This window comes from Rutidosis leptorrhynchoides, chromosome 1 (genome assembly GCF_046630445.1).
Source record: "Rutidosis leptorrhynchoides isolate AG116_Rl617_1_P2 chromosome 1, CSIRO_AGI_Rlap_v1, whole genome shotgun sequence".
In the NCBI taxonomy this organism is placed as follows: domain Eukaryota; kingdom Viridiplantae; phylum Streptophyta; class Magnoliopsida; order Asterales; family Asteraceae; genus Rutidosis; species Rutidosis leptorrhynchoides.
Genome location: NC_092333.1, coordinates 441,949,531 through 441,962,658, shown reverse-complemented (window position 1 = coordinate 441,962,658; position 13,128 = coordinate 441,949,531). Strand labels below are relative to the sequence as shown.

Genomic DNA, 13,128 nt, shown 5'->3' with positions numbered 1-13,128 from the left:
ACCCAGTCACTAACAAAAGCATCGAAACACATCACGTCTCTCGGATACGGAAAACCCTGTATTCTATTATGCTTAACAAAGTTTAGACCTTTGTGGAATATTAATACGTCACCCAATCGATTCGTTCAATTGGATGAGCCGTCTGAACGTGTATGCCTGTAGTCAGACTCCACGGGCGTTGGGGGTAAGGGACGTTGCTGTCTATTCAGAATCTTCAAGCCTATCGCATTAACTAGTGACATGTCTTACGACATGGGCGTTTAGGACCAGTGTAATGAATACAAGGTCCCTACGTATTCATGAGCCAGCATTCCATAATCTCGGCAAAGTAATAGATGAAATCATAGTATGCACTTGTTTTAACCTTATCTGAATTACAAATTTTATTGCATTCACTTTATTTGTCTTATAAACTAGAAAAACCCAAAATTAGGTAACAAATCACTACTCCTTCACCTTAGAATTACCTTAAGCTTTAAATATAGGTTCCATTCTACTTATATCTTAAAAATACGACCCTAGGTTATACTTTCCTTACTCATAATAAGGTGGAATACGATTTAGGCCCCGCTAAATATAAATTTAAAACCATTACCCCCTTTTGATGACTGATTCTGACGTGTTCCGACCTAACGACACCGCACAAATAAAACCGTCCGTTTTGGCCATATCAAGGTGGTAAAAAGTTTTTGGCGCCATTGCCGGAAAACTGGTATAAGATAATACTGCTTTTTATCAAAATACCAGGGAATCGAAGCTCTGTTATCGAAATACCAGGGAATCAGTAGCAAGAACCAAAAACATAATTAAACTTAGGATAATTAGTTTAGATTACGTCAGATTACCTTAGACTACTTTAGACTACTATAGATAACCTTAGAATAAATTAGATTGCCTTAGATTAAATTAAGAACTTAGCTTATATGCTTAAATCTTAAAACAACAAAAAAGGGCATACCCAGTGTATGACCCAAACCCGATCTAGACCAGGGCCATTGTTATATGTACCTGATCCAGACGCAATAATGTCTAAAGCACGTAAGGAAGCATGAATTAGAAATCAAATGGCGTTACACGTTACTTTAGCAGAAAACACCAAACCCTTGATTGAAGGTCGAGGAGGAATGATCAGATTCCCTGAGATTCAAGGACACTCATTCGAATTAAAATATCACATCATACTGCTCATCCAGAACAGCTGTCATTTTCATGGATTACCGAATGACGATCCTAACTCTCACCTTGATAAATTTATATCTCTTTCAAACTCCTACAAACAGCCAGGGATTGGACAAGATAGAGTCCGGCTATACTTGTTCCCTATTCTCTCACTCATCATGCACAAACATGGTTCGAAGGACTGGAAAAAGATTCCATCACGTCATGGACGGAGATGGATACTAAATTCTTAACCCAACATTTCCCTCCTTATAAACAAACCAAACTTAAGAATGACATCATTAACTTTAAATAAAGTTATGATGAATCTCTTTACACTGCATGGGAGCGATTCAAAACCCTGCTGAAGAAATGCCCTAATCACCAGTTAGAACGGCCAGCTCAAATCTGCACCTTCTACAATGGTCTTACGATAAATCATAGGACGACGGTTGATGCAGTAGCTCAAGGGAATCTGATGAACCAAACCGCTGACGAAGCATGGGAATTGCTCGAGAACATGACAATGCATCATCATAACTGGAACAGTGGTGAAACTACTTCATCATCTGCCCCACTCTCTGCACTTAACAATCAAATGGAGGCCATCAAACGCCAAACAACTCGGAGAATTGAACACGCAACCGCAGTAGGTTAACCAAGCTCAGGCCTGTGTTAACTGTACCAACCCGCAGCCCACTGAAGAATATCAAGTTGAGTACAAGAACCGTGACGGTTCAGTCTGTTACGTCCAATACCCAGCTCGTCAACCAAGTCCCAGATTCAATCAACATCCTAGGGTTAACCAGTTTCAACGAAACAACTAGCCTTTTCGCTATCGCTTCCCACCTTATCCACTCCAACAATCTCAACTATCCTACGATCAACCACTTTCACTCACTGGTCCACCAGTCGAGGAAAATTCCCCAACCATCCAAATTACAAAAGTACCCAATTCTACTCTCAGGACTAATGATCAGTTGACTCAGTTCATTCAAGGACAACAATAGCTAAATTAGAGAACTGCATCCAGACAAGACTAGACAGAGATACTAATGAGAAATCAATTGGCTCTGCTCAAAAGTCTAGAAACGCAGCTCGGACAGTTATCACAATGCCTTGAAACCAGACCACAAGGAAGGTTAGCTAGTAATACTATCCAAAATCTCCACATAGAAGAAGCTAAGAAAATGGATTCTGTAATCCCAGAGGAAGAACCACGGAGAAGTTCAGCTAGGCTCAAGAACAAATCGACATATACTCAGAAGCTGCCCACTGTAATTCCAGTTCATGTACGTTACCGTGGAAGGCTACAAGAGGAACGTATCCAAGCTTGATTCATTCAAACTTGATGGAAGATTCCTGGACACCATGTTTAAAGTTCCCAACCAGAAGAGATACATCCGAAGGCTTCTCTCTACAAAGGAAAGGATACTAGATTCTAACAAATATCCAATGAGTGAAGAATGCTTGGCATTACTCAGAAACTCTCTACCAAAAAAGTTAGGAGATACGACCAGATTCATTTTCCCGTGTTCAATCTACCAATCTGGAACCATTCATGCGCTAGCAGATTTAGGAGTAAGTATCAACCTAATCCCCTACTCTCTCTACAAGAGATTTGAACTAGGAGACTTGTCACCAACCAAAATGACAATCCAGCTTACAGATCACACAATTCGATATCCTAAGGGCATAGTTGAGAACGTCTTGGTGAAAGTCGACATATTCTTGTATCCTACGGATTTCATAGTGATGGACATTAAGGAAGACCTACACATACCAATGGTGTTAGGAAGAACTTTCTTGAATACGGCTAGGACTGTCATTGATGTGTATAATCAAACCTTGATCTTGCGATCATATGGGGAGACCGTTACCTTCAAAATTGACAGACCTACCGATCTTTCTGGATAGACAGAGATGTTTGCTATTTCCATTAGACGGATCACTTCCGATGATGAGTCTCCACCACCAGCCGATGATATCGAGATGGGTGTCGAATCACAGTCTGCAGATGACCCAGAAATGTAAGAAGAGGATCCCAACAAAGAAATAGAGGAAGATGAAGAATCTGAGAAGGAAGAAGAAATGGGAGACATAAAAGAAACTGCGATAATACCCTCTCTAAGCATGAAGCGTCACGAAGAATTAATGAGGATTGAGACGGAAGATCACACTTTAATCATTCATTTCAAAAAGAAGATTGATAAGGTTGAGGTTAAAGATATAGAAATTGACCCTGCAATGTCAAAGTAGAGAACCAGAATACTGAAGAAGCCCATTCATCAGATGAATCTTCAGAAGACTATTATACCGATGATGACGAGGAAGAGCAACATGTAGACATTTTGGATAACTCATATTCTCCACCCAAACCAGATCAGGAGGAGCCGGACTCTTTTTCAGATCAGATTCCTGTCATATCTACTCACTTCGATATGATAACCTTCATCAATGACACCGATGAATTTGAAGATATTCTCGAAGCCATCCATAAATCAAAAATTGATTTCATGCTACGCTTAGCAAAACGAATTATGGCTATCAAAGATGAATACAACCTCTATCTACAAAGAGAAGACAATAATGTTGAAATCCTAGAAGAGTGCATTCAAGACTTTATCAATACCCTTCACGATCATATCTACCGCTAAGAAAGGTAACGAGAGCACAATTCCGTGGTTCGCACTATTCTCGAGACAAGATTTTGTCTAGATCAGAAGATCATTAACTCTAAGGTTTACAATGCCTTAGCCGGATCTGCACTTCCTTTCTCAGCAAACTAACGAGCACTACTGACTCTCATCCAGAAGCATCGAGATCTTTCCACCGGACGCCTGACTTATCACTCTGATTTGCAAAGGATCGAGGATATTCACAACTTTTTCGCTCTCTTGGAAAGTGATAATTTCGAAAGCACACCAGACAGGCTAGTGATTTATGTAACAATTGATCATCACGCTGATCTAAGTATCCAAGAGTTACGAGATGCAGTCACAGAAGAAGTAAGACGAAACAATCCGTTTTCACATCTTGAACCAGACCGAGTCAACATTGCCACCTACGTTACGAAACAGATAGCACGTATCTTCCACGAATCCACGGATCCTATTTTCACATTCAAAGCTGGATGTCGGGAGATATACTCAAAGATGGTGATATTAATGCTTGGGTCAGGATTGCTTTTCACTTTTTTCAGATTCTCCTTTTGACCATTCTGTGCAAAGCTACAGACTCTTATTGTGGAGATCACCATTCTGAAGATTTTGAGATACTGAAGATACAATTTCTAATACTATTTGAAGACCTCCGAAATGAGCATCCTATCAGAGAGATAATCACCACCAGCACTGCCTCAATGATTGACGTTTATGGATCAAAACGGAGCCGTGGATCATATTCTCATCGTACTTTAAGATTTATCACGAGCCAAAACTGCACACTACCTATCTTTCAGAAGATCTTCAAGAGAAGTACCGGATCTTCTACCACTTTTGGTCCGACACTTTCTCAGGATTTATCCACCAAGACTCACATTCCCTCGAGAAGACCAAGATTACAACTACCAGAGGGGAATGTTTTCTTTCTAAGCATCACTACGATCGAGCCAATGACCTTAAGCAAAAGCGCTTCTTGGGAAGCAACTCGTGCAATCAAGTAGAGTTGAAGAATATTGGATGAAAAATGAGCCAATCAATAAAGGACGTAACTTCCAAGATTGCAAGCCAGCCAGTTCCTTCAAAAGCAACCACATCTGTTGGGGGTACTCCTTTCTTCCCGTTACTAGCTCAAACTTTAAATTATGCCACATCCTAGCTTATCACTAAGTGTGGGATTCCAACTCAAATAAACACTAGACAAATATTCTCAACTCTTCAACTAAAACTCCTAAGTGTGGGATACACTAGGAACATTGAGGACAATGTTCGTCTAAGTGTGGGATGTTGGTATAATCTTTTATGCTATATTAAAATAACCCATTACGAAGATTCCAATTCTTATAAAGAGAAACGCCGAAGAAGAACTTGACCACAAAATACTTATCAATCCAAAGGAGAAAAAGTCAAAGTGCTTCTCAAAAATATCAGCACTCCTATCTATCTTATATTTTCGAAATTCTGAATAAAAGTCTTTGAAAAAGACTATATTACCCTTTTCTCACCCCTTTTAAAAAAACAACTTCACCACCACTCCAAAATTCCTTTCCATCAATGACAAATGACCTAGAAGCTATGGTTTCTACCGCTCTCACATTAGTAGCAATGATTTGAGTCTTTATCAAGCCTATGACGATGGGTGCAACATGACTGGCCATGAGTGAATTCATTTCTTAGATCTATAGGGAACCCTAAACACTTGTGTGATTTGAGTGACCCGTGAAAGCTCGCATAAGTCATGTAACCTCCTCGCATGCTTGCAGAGACAGCTTCAACCCTAACATAGATAATTTACCTTACCTTTCACTCTTATAATAGAAAGCAAACCGCTTAGGATATTAGAAAAGAAACTCCCAAAAGATTTCTTAAGGTAAAAATGAGAAATTTGCTGGAGGACAAGCAAAGTCTAAGTGTGGAATATTTGATATCGGCTAACAAGTCACGTTTTCACCCCGGTATTAAGGCCCAAAACCAATAAAGTTCTGAGCTTTATGGAAAAATACCCGCTTCATCGGTTAAAATTGAAAATCAAGTTATTAAAAATACGGTGCAAAAAGAATCAAGAGAATTGGAGCTAAAACGAAGATTTTAGAGCGAAAACGGTGAAAGACAAGAAATCAAGTTACGATCCAGCAAATCAGCAAGCCAAACGGGCTGCCAAACTGCTTGCCACTATGGGAAATGGCTTGCCATACTACCCAGGCAAACGGGCACAAGAAACGGGTGACCTGGTCAAACGGCCCGTGCAAACGGGCCGCCAAACGGCCTGCCAGCCATTTACAGGAAAATTTCACTTCTATTTAAAGGGTCTTTGTCATCCAATTTTACACACACTTCAATTTACTTCTTTCTCTCTATTTCTACGATATTAGTCATACTTTCAAGGTCTTCGACTCCAAACCTAGTACCGGAGAAGAACGCCGAAGATTGTATTAGGAGCGGTCTGGAGTTTGAAGTTGTAACTTTTGTATTTGGAACTCGTTTAATCTACAGGTTCTTCTATCCCTTATCTTTATATAATGCCTTCCATTATTATGCTTTGTGATGTTGTTGCCATGATTAGTGAGTAGTTATCTTTAGTGTATGCTATGATGTAGTCAGCTATAATGCCGAAAATAATATTATGGTTTGTGTATGTTGTCGAGATGCTTTCCAATTATCCTTTAAACTCAATCGCTTTTCCAACTAATAGAATGTAGTTATTGGCTTTGTTATTGGGAAGTCGCGAACCCTAATTCAGAGTACACTATCTGTGTTACCCCTTGGTAAGAGAAGTCTATCGGATACAACATAAGTTTGACTGAGGCACACCAGTTGTAGTAAGTCTAGCAAGCCTTGGATTTCGATTGAGGACTCTTTCATAGTGAAACATCTAACTAGACCCTTAGTACATTTTCCGTCCTAGACCCTGCTAGTGTAGTCACCAAGCATATAAACTACGTACGTGCATACTGAAGCACAACGGTTGTTGTAAGCTGTACCTCTACTAGGTAAGGCTATGGAACCCGGTCAGTGCTGATTAGTATACTTCACTATAATGCGGTCTCAAGCATTGCACCCCGGTTGAGGGATTATTAGTTAATTAAGAAACTGTTTGTTAAACACATAAAGGATTGGACCGTTAGGATAACCGAACGTGTTCATGGAAGTCAAAACTGACTTGGCCATGGTGTTCTTTATAGTTGAACTATTTTTAAGGGTCTAACTGCCTTTTAAACCCCATCACTAACGAAAGCATCGAAACACATCACGTCTCTCGGATACGGAAAACCCTGTATTCTATTATGCTTAAGAAAGTTTAGACCTTTGTGGAATGTTAATACGTCACCCAACCGAGTCACTCAATTGGATGAGCCGTCTGAACGTGTATGCCTGTAGTCAGACTGCACAGGCGTCGGGGGTAAGGGACATTGATGTCTATTCAGAATCTTCAAGCTTATCGCATTACCCAGTGACATGTCTTACGACATTGGCGTTTAGGACCAGTGTGATGAATACAAGGTCCCTACCTATTCATGAGCCAGCATTCCATAATCTCGGCAAAGTAACTGATGAAATCATAGTATGCGCTTGTTTTAACCTTATATGAATTACAAATTTAATTGAATTCTCTTTATTTGTCTTATAAACTAGAAAAACCCAAAATTAGGTAACAAACCACTTCCTTCACCTTAGAATTATCTTAAGCTTTAAATATAGGTTCTATTCTACTGATATCTTAAAAATACAACCCTAGGTCATACTTCCCTTACTCACAATAAGGAGTAGTACGATTTAGGCCCCGCTAAATATAAATTTAAAACCATTACCCCCTTTTGATGACTGATTCTGACGTATTGCGACCTAACGACACCGCACAAATAAAACCGTCCGTTTTGGCCATATCAAGGTGGTAACAAGTTTTTGGCGCCGCTGCCGGGGAACTGGTATCACATAATACTACTTTTTTTTTTATTATCAAAACTCATTCACAAACATTTAGTGGTGTCTAAGAAAGATAATTATACACGGACTTGGTTGTTGGATTTGAAGGTATTTCGTATGCCCGAGAGACATATTAAATTAATGTGGCTAATATTTTATGATCCAAGTCGGGTCATACCCAAAAACAAGCTTACCGACACCTTATATGTATTTAATCTTAACGATTGGATCGTTAAATAAACACGCGACACTTGGATTTTAGAAAATCAGTTTTCTAAAATATTATCACTTGAGATAAATTATTTGGATAATTTATATATGATAAGGAATTTAATTATTTATAGGTTTAAATAATTATGTTGTGTTATATTTTATAAATTGGTTTATAAAATGTTAATAACTTAACAAATGCAAGGTATTTAATAACAAGTTTTATAAAAATGCAAACCTTGTTATTATATTGTGGTGGTGGTGGTTTTGAGGGACACAAGACAACACCCATGCTTAACTTTGTTACTTTTAAGATTACACAACTCCTTAAGTACATGCTCAACTAGTTAACCAAGGTTTTGACTCATTCATTTAAAAGTTAGAAGTTTAAAAACTCTCTCTTGCTCCTCCCATTTGCTGCTGGCCGTACACTTTGAAGAGAAAAGGAGGGGGTTTTGCTTGGTTAACTAGTCCATTAAATGTCTTAAATCCTAACTCAAACAAAGGTGGTGTTGGTGCACAAAAGGCTTGTGGGTATAACACTCTTGAGGCTTCAAGTTAGAGGCTATTGTTCATTATCTTCATCATCATCTTACTCATATCAAAACAACCCTCAATTTACTTGAGGTGGTATAAACTCTCTTCCTTTCTTGTTATATGTAAGCATACATTCAAGACTTGATATTAACATGGGATTTAACTAAATGGCTAAACATATAAACATGGTTTTATCATTGTGCTTCCGCTTGCTTTAACTATCATAAAATTGGTTTTGTGATGATGTAAACTTTAAGAACATGTTGTTATGAAACTTCTTAAATCCCATCAGGATTTTCTGAACAGTCTCCAATTATATTGGAACGAAAAGGATCCTACCTCTCCGTAGTCGGCCTGGCTACTTGCTTTGTTGGATAGTTCGTGCGAAGCTCTGTCATCAAAATACCAAGAAATCAGTAGCAAGAACCAAAAACATAATTAAACTTAGGATAATTAGATTAGATTACGTTAGATTACCTTAGACTACTTTAGACTACTATAGATAACCTAAGAATAAATTAGATTGCCTTAGATTAAATTAGGAACTTAGCTTATCTACTTAAATCTTAAAACAACAAAAAGAAGGCATACCCAGTATATGAACCAAACCCGATCTAGACTAGGGCCATCGTTATACGTATCTGATCCAGACGCAATAATCTCTAAAGCATGCAAGGATGCACGAATCAGAAATCAAATGGAGTTACGCGTTACTTTAGCAGAAAACACCAAACCCTCGATTGAAGGTCGAGGAGGAACGATCAGATTCTCAGAGATTCAAGGACACTCGTTCGAGTTAAAATATCACATTATACAGCTCATCCAGAACAGCTGTCATTTTCATGGATTACTGAATGACGATCCTAACTCTCACCTTGATAAATTCATATCTCTTTCAAACTCCTACAAACAGCCAGGGATTGGACAAGATATAGTCTGGATATACTTGTTCCCTATTCTCTCACTCATCATGCACAAACATGGTTCGAAGGACTGGAAAAAGATTCCATCACGTCATGGACGGAGATGGCTACTAAATTTTTAACCCAATATTTCCCTCCTTCTAAACAAACTAAACTTAAGAATGACATCATTAACTTTAAACAAAGTTATGATGAATCTCTTTACACTGCATGGGAGCGATTCAAAACTCTGCTGAAGAAATGATCTAATCACTAGCTAGAACGGTCAGCTCAAATCTGCACCTTCTACAATGGTCTTACGGTAAATCATAGGATGACGATCGATGCAGCAGCTCAAGGGAATCTGATGAACCAAACCGCTGACAAAGCATGGGAGTTGCTCGAGAACATGACAATGCATCATCATGACCGGAACAGTGGTAAAACAACTTCATCATCTGCCACACTCTCTGCACTTAACAATCGAACCACGGTAGTCCGTGATCTCAACCACAGTGTCCCTGGCATTTTTTTCATTAAATATGGAACAATCATTAAATGCTATTTTCCTGCATACAATGACCAAATACAATTATAATTAATTATGTTTGGAAACCCTTGGATAAATCAATTTCCTAAATGTGTGAAATATCACTTACTTCTCCACCTCCTTTTAAGAAAGGTCATCAAGGATCTTCATGCACCAAAAGCAAAGAGTTCCTCTAAACCTTTTCTATTCTGTAATTGTAAACGTCACTTAAATCTGAAAGTCTCTAGAGTCATCAATAAAACATCAAATGACAAAACATCTTGTAATGACTCAATACTTGTGATGACCCGGAAATTTCCGACCAAATTTAAACTTAATCTTAATATAATCTTGACACGATAAGCAAAAATCTGTAAAGTTAAGTCTCAAAATTTTTGAACTGTTTTATTTAAATCATTTGACTTCGACCATTTCCGACGATTCACGAACATTTGGTTGTAAATAATTATGTAAATATATATATAGTTGTAAATATATGTAATAACTTGAAATAATAAGATAAAAATTAAAAATGTGAAATAAGATACAAAATAATTAAGTGAAATTTAAAATAAATCTATATACTTAGATATATGATTTCTATATAAAAAAATTCCTATATGTAAATTATAATATATATATAACTTTTTAAATAATAAAGAATCAATAAAAGTTAATATATATGGTTATTAAATATCACCTAATTCATAATATATTATTAACAAATTAAAATAAAGTTGTTATAATAAGATTATTCTTACTTTCATTATTGTTATTAATACTAACATTAATATCAATAATTAATATCAGTAATAGTTATATTATCATAGATATGAAATTTAACGCATCTAATTTGTCATCCTTACTAATATTATCATTATCACTTTCATTACTATTATTAGAATAACTATTAATATCACTATATAAAAAATATCGTATGAGATTGATACATTTGATTTGTTAGTAATATTTTTGCTATCATCATTAATATCATTATTATTATAATTAGTAGGAAAATTATAAATTTAGTTAAGATTATTATTATTAGTATTATTACAAAAACTCTCATTTTAATTTTAATTTATTATTATCATTACTTTTATTACTTTTATCATCATTATTAATGTTATTTTGATATTAACCTTATTATTAACTATATTATTATTATTATTATTCTTAGTATTCTTAATATTATTAGTAATATTATCATTAGTATATTTATATTTATTAATTTTTTTTATATTTATTATATATATAAATAGATCATACAGATATACTCTGTATATATATAAAAAAAGAGATATACTTCGTATATATAGATATATACAAACATAATCAGTATTATTTTATCATTATTATTAATATAATTATAATTATTATTAATAATTATATAAAAATTCACACGATCGATTTTTGGAATCAGATACAGTTTCATATCACAATCGACTGTTTGATATTTTTGTTTATGTCTCTACTTTGGTACGAATCAATTATTAAATCAGATAGGATCCAAATTTTGTAGATTATCATGATCCCATTTTATATTTTTTTTTATTTTCTCCCTGTCTGTGTTTGAATGACGATACCCACACAATTTTTATACAACTCAAATTCACTCAAGTTTTTAAAGGAACCATTCGGTTTCTCCCTTTATCAAATTATCACTTACAATTGTTTTCTTTTTATTTGGCGAATTAAAACAGAAATATTGAAGGTAAAAACCGTTCTCTCTGTTATTGAACAAGAACATCAAAAATTTAATTTTTAATCGTTTTTAAAAAATCTAAAAGTGTAGAAGTGTTAGAAATCTATCACTTAAATTCTTTTCAAAGTGTCAATTGCAAATTTTAGTATCAAGCCCAAATTTACGAGTCAAAGTTTGAATTTAAAAAGTCAAAGAATCTGTTCTTGAACAAATTCGAAATCTATGTTATGATTTACGTTCAATTAACGATTTCAAAAGTTTCTTAAGAAGATTTCAAACCTACTTCATGTTATAATCATCTCCTAAAACATTCTAAATTTCATAATCAATATATTTTTTTGTTTTACAACAGCGACGAAGCAATTCTGCTTCTTTTATATTTATTTTATTTATTTTATTATATGTCTGATGAAATAATCTTCCAAGTATAGGTCGTTTTAATTGAATATAAATCTCTTAAATCTTGCTTAAAAATTCGTCTGTTGATTTTGGAATTTCTTGGTCGAGTCAATTTAAAGAAGAGAGAGAGAAAAGAAACAGAAATAAAGACGGGATAACTAAATTAAAGAGAGGATTAAAACAGAAAAATAGCTGATGGAACGATGGTCATGGGTGTTTAGCTGTGATCGGGAGGTTGCGGGTTCGAGCCCGGGCTGGGTCACTTTTTTTTTAAAAAACCTCCTTTGATAAGGTAGCCTATTTCTTTTATTTATTATTACTACTATTATTATTATTATAATTATTGTTATTAATACGATTATGATTATTATTATTTTTGTTAGTATTATGATTATAATTATTATCACATTTATATTTATAAGTATTATAATTAACATTAGTGTTAGTATTATAATTACCATGATTATTAATAATATCATAATCATTATTGTTATTATTATTAGTATTATTATTATTATTGCTATAAGTATTATTAATATGTTGATTATTGTTAAATTGTATCATTTATGAAATATAGATATTGTTACTAATATATGTACTAATTTTATTATGATTAGGGTTATTATTATTATTATGGAATATAATACAAGTTATCATTTTTCTCATTAATATTAGTACTAGTATCACTTTTGTAACTTTTAGTAGTATTATTATTATTATTATTATTATTATTATTATTATTAAACAAAGGTATCATTATTAACAATATCTTTATTAATATTATCATTTTTGAAATGTCCCGTTCATATTGATTATAAACGTTCCATATTAATTGATTTCGTTGCGAGGTTTTGACCTCTATATGAGACGTTTTTCAAAGACCGCATTCATTTTTAAACCATAACCTTTATTTTATCTATAAAGGTTTAAAAAGCATTACGTAGATTATCAAATAATGATAATCTAAAATATACCGTTTACACACGACCATTACATAATGGTTTATAATAAGAATATATTACATCAAAAATAAGTTTCTTGAGTGCAGTTTTTACATAATATCATACAAGCATGGACTCCAAATCTTGTCCTTATTTTAGTATG

At 34.8% G+C, this 13,128-nt stretch overlaps 1 non-coding gene across 1 annotated transcript; it reads right to left on the bottom strand.

Moving 5' to 3' along the window:
- Positions 1-1,442: 1,442 nt before the first annotated feature.
- Positions 1,443-1,548, bottom strand: LOC139887381 (small nucleolar RNA R71). The gene has a single exon (XR_011773216.1). It is a non-coding gene; the product is annotated as a small nucleolar RNA R71 (small nucleolar RNA).
- Between the last annotated feature and the right edge of the window lie 11,580 nt (positions 1,549-13,128).